At 42.9% G+C, this 11,183-nt stretch overlaps 1 pseudogene; it reads right to left on the bottom strand.

Annotated features, from left to right (window-relative positions):
• Window positions 1-1,264: 1,264 nt before the first annotated feature.
• Window positions 1,265-5,702, bottom strand: LOC101782788 (annotated as a pseudogene).
• Window positions 5,703-11,183: the final 5,481 nt, after the last annotated feature.

The raw sequence follows: 11,183 nt of genomic DNA, 5'->3' as shown, positions 1-11,183 counted from the left end.
GTGTCCGCGTTTAAAAAACATTTTTACATCTGATGCAAGTGGTTACAAAGATAAATAATATTGTATGAAGCATGGCATGTCATTGACTCATGAGCAACTGGACAAGAGGGAGAATTTGGCATGATCTTAGAACCTCTTTTGGAGTTGCAGACGTATTTTCCCTTGTAAGTAAAAAAAAATGCAGATAATGCCAGTTCAAAAAGAAATACACACTTCTTCGATGCAAGAACTTGAATCAAAATATCATGGTATACTTCAGTTGTGAACAGCTGTGGATAACTGCGATGGTTAGATAGGCAAAGCAGCATAAATTAAGCAGCATCACACAAGAGCTGGCACATACACGAAAGGGACTAGAGCGGTAGAGCCTGTAGATGGAATTAGCTTGCAGGCTTGTCCCCCAGCTGATCGCTGCATTTTGACCTTCCAAAGTCTTAGTACAGAATTGTGATAACCAGCTGTTGACATTCTTACAATATCGATATGAAATTCATGGTAGCAAAATATCTACATACGGCTAGCGAGTTTTTATGCCAAATTGGTTACTGCTTACTTGACGAAGAATACGTGACGTATGGGGTCTCTTCGAACAATTTATCTTCCTTCAGGTTTGCAGTTTAGAGTTGTTTATTGCTTGAGAAAAAGACAAATTAAACACAGGCCACTGCAAAGGGTTGTTCTTCTGAGTGCCAGAATGATCGGAGCTGGCTTTCATCAGGATAGTGATGTCTGCTGACAGGGACACTAAGCATTTTTTTTTGATAAATGCGATTAGCACTAAACACACCTGCGACAGCACAACGCAAATTGAACTTCATCAGGTAACCAACCACTTCGAAGGAAAAAAAAATGTGTGGTTACACTTCTTAATCGTTATTATATATCCCTGAAGTTATCATCTTTCACCAATGAAGTGTAGTGGATCCGATTTTTACTTCACACGGAACTTTGAGAGAATTTTGCATGATCCTCCAGGAAACTGCTCAAATACTGAGTCCTCAGTGACATAAATCACACACCACCATCCAAAGTTCCAAGAGTGCGAAACTTTCCAGCCACTATCTCCCCATTCGTGCCCCCGACCAGACAGGCTCCTAGTGGGCATGGCAGGACGTCCCCATTCCCTTTTGCAAGATCCAACTGAAACCGACAGAATCCACTAGGAGTTTACATGGTGCTTCTAGGTGAATGTTGGCTTAAGATGTCACCCAGGCTCGCCTTTTATGCCAGCCACTGTACCCTTATGTTTCAAACCTCGCACATGTAAATATAATCTTCGAAACGTTGGAATTCATGATGACCATAAGTTTGTATTTGTGTGAAGAGGGCTTCAGGATCTTACAAAGGTTGCACACCATAGGAGACACACCAACGATGTTCAGCCTGATTTTACAAAACTGAATTGGCAATGACAAAAGAAGCTTACAAGCGCCGAGATCTAAAAAGAAATGATGCCAATTCAACCACAGAAATTTCATTCAGTCAATCAACTGATAGATCATAAGGGCAGAATATGCCCCCGAAAGATGCTGAGTTTGTGGACCAAAATCATGAGTGCATGGAGATGTCTTTTCGTATTGACAACAGGAGCATCAAGGGGCTGAATATATGGAAGTTTTGTTATGTCTGATAGCACAAGTGTCCCAATGTTTCTTGAGTGGACAATGAAATCTGTGGTCATTTTGCTTACTTTGCCTTCTTCATGAGAGTTGAGGTCCGGAATTTGGCATCATCCTTAATGAAGCTCCACCAGAGATATGTGAGTGGAATGGTGCTCGCATGCCACAGTGAGTGGGCATCCGCATAGCCCATGTACGGAGGGAAGTCGTAGAGTTCAAGAAGCACCGCCAGTGCTCCTCCAAAAATAACCATCCAAAGCTTGAGTCGTGATGGATGTCAGGTTACACCAGCCCAAATTGCCCACGTCAGAAGTTGAACCACAGCCATCACCACACAAACTTTCATGTTCCATCCTGATAAAAAAAATCATCAGATAGATGCAACCACTTTGTGTGAAGCAGAACTGAAGAAAATCATTACTATTCACAACATCTTGTGATGGATTTTATTAAGAAATATACATCTGTAAACAAAGGTGGCATATATGGTTGTTGTAATACAAAAGACTTGGTAAACTAGGCAACGCAGATTGCTAAATCTATTAAAATTTAAAAAGAAGCAATTGATATAAAAGTGAGATTGATCTTTGTATGGGATGACAAATGTTTAGCAACAAATGAAAGCAACTTTACCATAGTCAAGCTCATAGAAGTTAAGATACAATATATGTGTTGTAACGAATGCCAAAATAGGTGCTGCAAACATCACCCTGCTAGCCTAATCTTTGACACTGAAAGTCCTTAGCAATGAAAGGATTAAAGAGTACCCAAGCAGGGCGACAGCTGCAGAGTAGTCCAATTTCTCAGACAAGTCAATATCTCTTGCAGAAAAAAAGATGTTGAAATTAGATGCCACAGATTATAGTAGTACATGTATCTCTAAGTTTCAGAAAATATATATTGAAGGCTCTGGGCAACTTCATACCTACTATGGAATATAGAGCTCCAGAACCATGCATTCATTGTTAAGATTGCATAGATATGCCATAAGCTAGTATATTCATAGCAAGTTCTCTTGGTCTGGGGTCTAATAGGCAATTTGTAATTCACTAGAAGAAAAAATGAAATCCAGCCAGTGAAGTGCATAAATAGGTTGATTGCAGATAGTGCAGCTGAAAGAGGTTCCTGATGGCATCAGATTTAGTTGAGATGTCATCAAGAACTAAATGAAAAAGTTGTTTCACTCAGGAATCAGGATCACGTCAGCACAAGACATACCTGGAACACAGAAACACGTAAGAACGGCCACTTTCCATGATATTTAACAGGACTCAGACCAAGTGATTGCCGTTCCCCTTCTCTCTGCATCATGCAGAGATATCGACAATCTGTCCTACAATTCAGTTGTTTCCACTGCATGTAAATTTGTTCCTGGTTGTACCAAGAACCACCAACAGATGTGTTGTTCTCTTTGGACTGGCAGTGGCTGATGATATTCTCCCCAATGATCCCTGTAGTTTGACACTCCCTCACGCAGGTTCTGAATGTTCATCAGCAGAATAAAGATTTCCATAAGCAATGGTAGTAAGTGGAAGCAATTCATCACACTCGCAGTAAATGGTAGTATGTTAGCATGCAACTAGGATGGACAGATAATGTTTCATGAAATCAAATGATGTGCAATATTACAAAAAATCACTTTCAAAGGCCCAAGAGCGATATTGGTAATAACATATGCAAAATGAAAAGAGCCTACAAGAAATATATACTGCAAAGACAGAATACCACCATAAAAGGAAAAAGGGGTTCTAGTACCTTTAAGCATATCTCACATGCATCTATCTAAGAAATTTGGAGATTACAGCACACATCATTGACTGAACTTTGGCAAATAGCCTAGCTAGGCTGCTGTAAGCCTGTAACTATGATTTGGTTCAGCAAATGCATGGATTGAACTTCAAAGCCAGCTTTACAGAGCTTTCTTTTAGTCATCTAACACAGACAATATTTTGGCCTCCTGGTGGCTGCCTGTACTATGTTTGGTGTCTGTAACATATTTTTTTGCTTAGGTGTACAAAGGTGGTCACCTGACTCAACACTCAAGCAAACCTCTCACATCAATTACTCACATTTCAGTAATTGCATATCACACCCCACCTTGTGGATGCTTCTTTATCTTTTCTTTTATTACTTCTCAATCGGGAAGTGGATACATATGAATGGTGACACTTTAGTCTGGCCAGGAAAAATACATAAAAAATTTCTGGCATTCTGGCAGCACTTTCTCAGGCACAATGCTCAAACCTCCAACCAAACAGGCCCATACATAAGCTAGTGCAGTTACCAACACAACATACAACTCATAAGGTCCAATTCAATCTATTCAAACCTTACTGCATTCTCACAGACTAGCACAGATCAAGAGTAATTGGTGCAAGCCAGGATCTACAATAAGTTGACTATTCTACAAAATCACAACCAAGCAAATGGGAACATTAGTGTAAGCCATAACTGCAAATGGCTGGACTGGTTAACCCCCTGGGACAAATAGACCAGACGTGCTGAAGGCTGAAGGTTTTGAATTAGCAAGAAATGACAAATGAGTATATGGTGGTTAACAAGGAGTTTATGACCTCTCTCTCCCTAGGAGAGCATTGGGTATTTAATATTTATATGTACCTGCATGGGTACAAAATGACTCAAAGTCTCTTGGCGTGCTCCTTAAAGTACCAGGGTGGCAGGGACAATTTTTTCCCCGAATCCCGACTAACAGTCACTATCAATAACATTGAGTCATTGACTTATTGAGTATAACCTACAGGGATTTACTCTGATTTTAATCCAATTCAAAGGGCTAGACAATCGTTGACTTTTCTGAACGGTTCCAAAGGTACCAAAATGCTTAATACTATCTATATATGTACCTCTGAAGACATCAAAAGGATGAAAACTGTTATAATCTGTCGACAGTATAAATGTGAAAATTACCCCCTCGGTCCCTCTAGATTCTAGAGCAGTAAAGCCATACTACCACTTTCGACTTCAGCTACGGGCTACAAGAACACTTTGCCACTCACAGTTTGCGAAAGACCAGGTATTCACATCACACCACTCAAGTGATTTTCTCATATAAATCATAGAGTACGATAGGAATTGCAAATCCAATATATTAGACAAGGAACAAATAAAAGGGGTGCCATAATAAAGTAAATTCGATGTGCATAACCAGCTAAGCGCACCTAATTCATAACATTCCACCAACTCCAAACAAGAAATCATTGAGCGCAAGTTTCTAGTTCCCCAAGAAGTGTTTTACGGTTTGCTAGGACCCACATGCTGTTACAATACCAGGCAATAAGCCCTGTTCTAGTAAAATTAATTTAGTATTGCTTCACATCTCTTGTCATAGGATGACACGCCTTCCACTTGTCATAGAAATTAGAAAGTGAGTTACTTAACTAAATGATGAGTTGGTGACTTACTACAGAGATTGATATATTTTTTTTTACTTTAGGAGATTTGATCCATTTTGGAGGAGGCCTTTCAATTTGGAATATGTTTCTTATGTAGCCAACTAGCTACTACATGGGATAAGCCATCGACCACGATTCAAACAGCAACGCATCTTAAAGGATGAGCGGACAAGCAGTGATATGTCCTGTCCAAGATTTATGGTAGCTGCTAACTACTAGGATTAATGATCAACAAGAGTCCAACCATGAACACATTTTGTCTGCACAAGAACTACTGAAATCCCACAGACTAGTCAATGTCTGCTTGACGACTTACCCGCAGAAAATAATTCACGCAAGAATAATGGACGCTGCTGGAGAAGTCAAAATTCATGATCCACAGAAAGATGCGTCTCACCTGTACCGCGGATCAATATCCCCGCGGCTGGCCTCGACGGAGTCGAGCACCAAACCAAGAGCAAGAAAGGAAGCCAACCGAACCACCCAGGCGTTTCCACCCATGGCGGCGGACGCGCCCAGATGGGGTCCCGCAGCGATGTCCGTAGTTAAGCCGGTCGCCGCCGGTATTGGGAAAGAGTGGCGCAAATCGTGGAGGGCGGAGGCGGAGCGGTGGAAACGGAAGGCGGCTGCAGTGGAGATCGCCAGCGCTGGGGAAGACGGGATAGCTACCCGTTAAGGAACGCAAGCCGGGCCGGGCCACAACCAGTTTGTTTTGGTGGGCATATTGGGAGGGCCCAATCATGTCAGGCCACCGAATTTTTTTATTTTTATTTTTTTTTACGATTTTGCAGAAATAAATAGTCGAATGAAAAATTTGCGGTGGTAAAGGAGCATCGCCGGTTGAAACAGCGGTAAAGGGACCTACTGCCGGGTGAAATGGTGGTAAGATCCCGCATGCAGCTTACCGCCCCCCTCATCCGGCGGGCCGCCCACGAGATGACATGGCGTGGGGTTTCAAGGCTCTTTCGCCGCTTCAGTTGGCAGAACTGGCGGGCCGTCATTTCAAACGGCAGAAGTGAGGCCCTTCCTCCAAATGAGCTGGCAGGACCAGCCGTTATAAAAGCGCACGCACCTGCTCGGGGTGCTTGCCTCTTTCTTTTGTGCCCGCTGTCAGAGACAATCGAGAGCCAGAGAGAAGAGGAAGGGAGGGGAGGGAGGGAGAGGAGAAGGAAGGAAGGAAGGGAGGGAGGGAGGAGAAGGGAAGGAAAGAAAGAAAAAAAGGAGGGAGGAAGGAGGGGAGGCAGTGGAGATTGAAGGTCCGCTCGTCGTTTCATTAGAGATATTTTTTGTAATTCCTTAGTTTAGTTAGTTTAGTTAGTGCAGTGGATAGATCTAATAGTTAGTTTAGTGGATACGAGACATAGAAAAATGTAGGTTAGTTAGTCTAGTGCATTTTAGATATTGAAAAATGTAGCTAAGTCAGATTAGTGAATTTAGCTTAGATATTTAGTTGATAGTGGACATAGGAAAACGTAGCTAAGTCAGGTTAGTGGATTTAGCTTAGATATTTAGATGACAGTAAAATTACTTTGTTGATTTATGTAGATTAATTTTAGATGAATATTATTTGCAATGCCAGGGTTATATTATGTATAGGTATTCAAGATGTAGTTGTTTCAGGGGTAGTTGGAATTATTAGATTTAGTTAGAACTTTTGTTCTTATCGCGTATATTGACCTGCTTTAGGGCTACATTAATGTAGTAATATTTTGTACCTATGATAGTATTATGTATATTGACTTGGTAAAATAAAATGAATTAGTTCGTTAGGTTGGACCGTATATTGAAATGTAGATATCGTTCGAGTTAACTTATTTTAGTTATTGAGAATAACTTGCACTGTTCGTGTCGTGTGTATTGGCAGGCATGTCGGAAAGTTCATATTTCCAAGTGTTCTATGGTCTGGGGGAGGTTAGATATGACCCAGAAGAGATAGATTTGAGTGGATTTTAGTCAATCTGCAAGCATTTACCAAGAGCAAGAGAGAGGACTTGGGAGGCATATGCAGGTGGTTTTGTAAGGATTTCGGTCTTGATAGAGATCAAGTGGATGTGTCCGTTAAGGCTGTAGTGAGGAGACGACCTGACATAAACTTTTAGGAGTTGATCCCGCTTGAAGGAACCTAGAACTACCGGGCTTATGTAAAAAGTTGCACGAAGTACGGTTTACCACTCATATGGTATGTTCAAGTGTTTACGAAGGCTGGATCTAGCAGTCAGATGGAAGAAGATGTGGGAGGTGCTAAAGTTGAAGCCGAGAAAGGTGTGGAGAGTACTGATGGGCAAAATGAAGAAGTTCATGAAGAGGGGGTAGAAGAGGGAGATGCAGAGGATGATGTTGCAACCCGTGAGCCAAATGGGAAGGCTGATGAGGGGGAAGACATGCTTGAGTTAGTTGAGTAGGTGGAGAGGGAAGGAGAAAAGGCCAATGGTGCTATGGATGATGACTCGTTGAATGAGGAAGATGCTTACCCTGTCCCGCAGAACTGATCAGCTTATGACCATTCCTCCCTACTGGTCAATATAGGGAAAAATATCCCTTGAGAGTATAGGGAGAATGAAGTTTGCGTGGGTGCTATGTACCCCAGTGGGGATGAGGTGAAGGCAGCTGTGAAGCGATGATCCACTTTATCTTTGCAACGTCAGTTCAGAGTGGTGAAGAGCAACCCGACGGTGTATAATGTGTGCTATGTGAGAAGCAATTGCCCGTTTAGAGTGCACGCATATAAGGAGGTGACTAGAGTGGTTGAGCACCAATGCTTGCTGGATGAATTGGAAGGAACACACCGCAACCTCACTGCTGATTTTGTTACTCAATACATGTATTCTCACATAGTGGAGAATCCCAACTTTGAGCCCAAGTGGATTGTTTGTGCCATAGAGGAGAAGTTCAAGTACAAGATTAGTGGACGATATTTTCAGATCCGACCCTGACGAGCTTGGTCCTTCGCAGTTAGGGGATGCCCCCGTGCGTGCTACACAGGGCGCCACCCAGGACTTCACGACACCACCTGCGGCCGCACCAGGACGTCCGCCTCGCGATGTTGCCCCTCCGGAGTCCTTCACGTATGACCAGTACCAGACCAGAGCAGCGCAGCGGGTAGCGAGGCGTGGTCATGGTCGCGGTGAGCCTCATTTCAAGTGAGGACACATTTAGTGCATAGGATCTCCTTTATCTTATGTAGGCTGGTGCTCTTTTAGGTTTGTCATGTTGGGCGACTCGGATGCCATTGTACTGTTGCTTATACTGTTATAACATTTCATCTCCTTTCATCGAGTACTGAGATTCCACACTATTCCAATTACACTACTCTGCAGCAAGTACAGTACTCAAATAGTGGTTTCCACTATTGATGTCAACCCTCACTGAAAAGCATACACTACACACTGTTGACGTGAACCCTCACTGAAAAACCTACACTATATACTGTTGACGTGAACCTCACTGAAAAGGCTACACTATAGACTGCAAGGACCCTGAACATGATACCTTCTCAGGTGGATGGGACTCCACTTACACCTACGTTCCTGCACCTGCAAAGGCTATATGTACCATTTCTCAGGATGATTGAACACGATGACATACTGAGCACATGGGAGCGCAACACGTCTTCATCTCAGCACTCCTTATATTGAACCCTCCTCTCCCAAATCCTTCCACACCACTGAGCATAAGTAAGACTCCCATATCCTTCCACGCCACTGAGCACGAGTAAGAACTATGGCATCCGCAAGAGGGAGAGGTCGTGGGAGGAGGGGAAGAGGAGGGGGTGCTCCTATTCCAACCATCACTTGGCCAGGTTCTTTTGGCCCAACGGAGTATGAGGCACCCCTCGATGAGTTCCCTCTGGAGGACAGGGCTAACTACGCCTCTCCAAACTCCCTTAGGCTTCATGATGACCGCCAGGATGCGTGGCCAATGTGTCACCATGGTGTGGCTTGTGTCTTCCAGCTCTATGGGTTGGTGAGTAAAGTTATTACTTCATTACTCTTTCTAAGCTTCTCGTGTTTCAAACTAACATCACGTTCAGACCTATCTTGATGAAGGAAACTGCCACTACGCCAAGTGGGTCGATCCACCACTTCCTAAGCCAACTAAGCAGTACATACACTACCTGAAGTGCAAGATCTTTGACCTGGAGCGTAAGGTCGAGGATCTTCAGTCCGAAGTTGACGCGAATTCTTGGGCGATTGATATCGTAGGTGACTTGATTTGCACCGATCCATGGTGTAAGTGCACCTACCACCACAACAAGGATCGTCCCCCGTCTCCGCCATCCTCTAGGGTTGCTGGCTACTATGGAGTTTGGCCGTCGCAGTCCTCGCAGAGCCAATTCTACTAGGAAGTAGACATAACTTTTTCCCCAGCTATTTTAATTACCTAAGGCATGCTAGGTTTAGCAATATGCCACTTAGTTTAGAAATTTCGTTTGGATCCATTGTAATGTCGCTGGAAACAGCTATGTATCTAATGGTCGGGAGTTAAATCATTTTCAATTATTTTGTTCAATCACTCTACCTCTCTCAAATTACGAAGTTATATATTGCAATGTAACTACATATTTCACTTCTAAAAATATCATACAAAATTACATGAAAAATAACTTATCAAAATTAAAACAGAGTTATAGCTGGTTCAAACGGCTATAACTCCGCTATAGCCGTTTGAACCAGCTATAGCATCCTGCAACCTGCTAACATCGGCTAAACCTAGCTAAACCAAGCAGGGGGAGCCTGCCGCCACTTGAAACGGTGGAAGGCTAACTACCACCGTACGAAACGGCTAAAGCATGCTACCGCCATTTCGTACGGCGAGAAACGCATGTGCAGCGTTGTGGGCCTCCTACTACCAATCCAACCGGCGGAAGTGGACCTACTGCCGTTTCGTACGGCGGCGTAGGTCTATTTCTGCAAATTTTTCGTTCGACTATTTATTTCTACAAAATCGTAAAACAAAAAATATAAAAACAAAAACATTATCACGCGACCAGTGCTGACTTGGTCTCACGTTACCAGTAAAGGACTTCAATTCAAAGGGGAAAAGGGAAAAAAAAAGAGGAGCTTGCTAAGCAAAGGGATTTTTTTTTTGAAAACTATTGAAAGGGTACCCAGCGGGCTTCAGCAACAGACTTTTCACATGGCAAGTACCTCGTAGTCTCGTACATAACCTAGGAAGCCCAATATAGCAGCAGCTCAGTCAGTCAGATGGCCAGAACCTCGTGGGCCGTTTCTTGGTCGTGGACCGCCAATCCCTTTAGTTTTGCAGCTTAATTATACGTGCACAAAGTCTATATCTACATAGATAGTAAAACCTATAAAGTTAGAAATACTAAAATGACCTACAATTTGGACGGAGGTAATACCGTATAATGCATGCGACTGGTCAATGCCGCAGACTCTGAAATTGTTCTAGCATCTGAGCATCTTTCCCTGCATGGTTCCATTTGTCGGGGATCGCGCACGTTCGATGACTTAAGTTGCCAACACCTGTTGTCTTGTTGCATGTTATTACTGACATTTATCTTTTTTCTATCTGCTATGTCAAATGTTTTTTTTTGAAATGTATATGTCAAATGTACTTCCACTGAATCATTGGTATGGGAGGGAGCGTATCAGCATATGTTTGTTGGGCCGTCCATTTCCCAGATGACTGCAGTTTGTACGCGACCGGTCAAGTGGACAGATTCGTATTTCAGACGGTTGCTTGCCGCCGGAGGTCGCGACAAATGGAGTGCTCACGGCTCTGGAACATTTCTGGATCCATGGAATTCAGTAGGAAACAATGAGAGCAAGTGCCAGCCACAAGTGCAAGCAAGATCGTATCGGAGTTTCACCGGGATACAGGACCGTACTCTGTTTAGGATGGAAGGGTCTCTCTTCCTTACTTCCCCATTCCTATTCAGATTGTCATTTATGTAGCATTTTCACTTTTCAGAATGTTTTCTGATATTCCATTTTGTACTTGCAGCCCTAAAATTTAACTTGCAACTACTCCCTCCGGTCGGAAATATATGACGTTTTGAATTGGAGGATTGAACTGTATGCAGGCAAAAACTTGATGTCTCGACGTCATTTATTTGCACAAGTATTTACGATTGGAGATAGAGGCCGGATATCTCCAAGAGTCCGGATGTTTATCCATTATCAAAAAA

The sequence above is a fragment of the Setaria italica genome, chromosome III, assembly GCF_000263155.2.
Source record: "Setaria italica strain Yugu1 chromosome III, Setaria_italica_v2.0, whole genome shotgun sequence".
Classification (NCBI taxonomy): Eukaryota; Viridiplantae; Streptophyta; class Magnoliopsida; order Poales; family Poaceae; genus Setaria; species Setaria italica.
The sequence above is the reverse complement of the archived record's forward strand: the minus strand, read 5'-3'. Positions and strand labels throughout refer to the sequence as shown.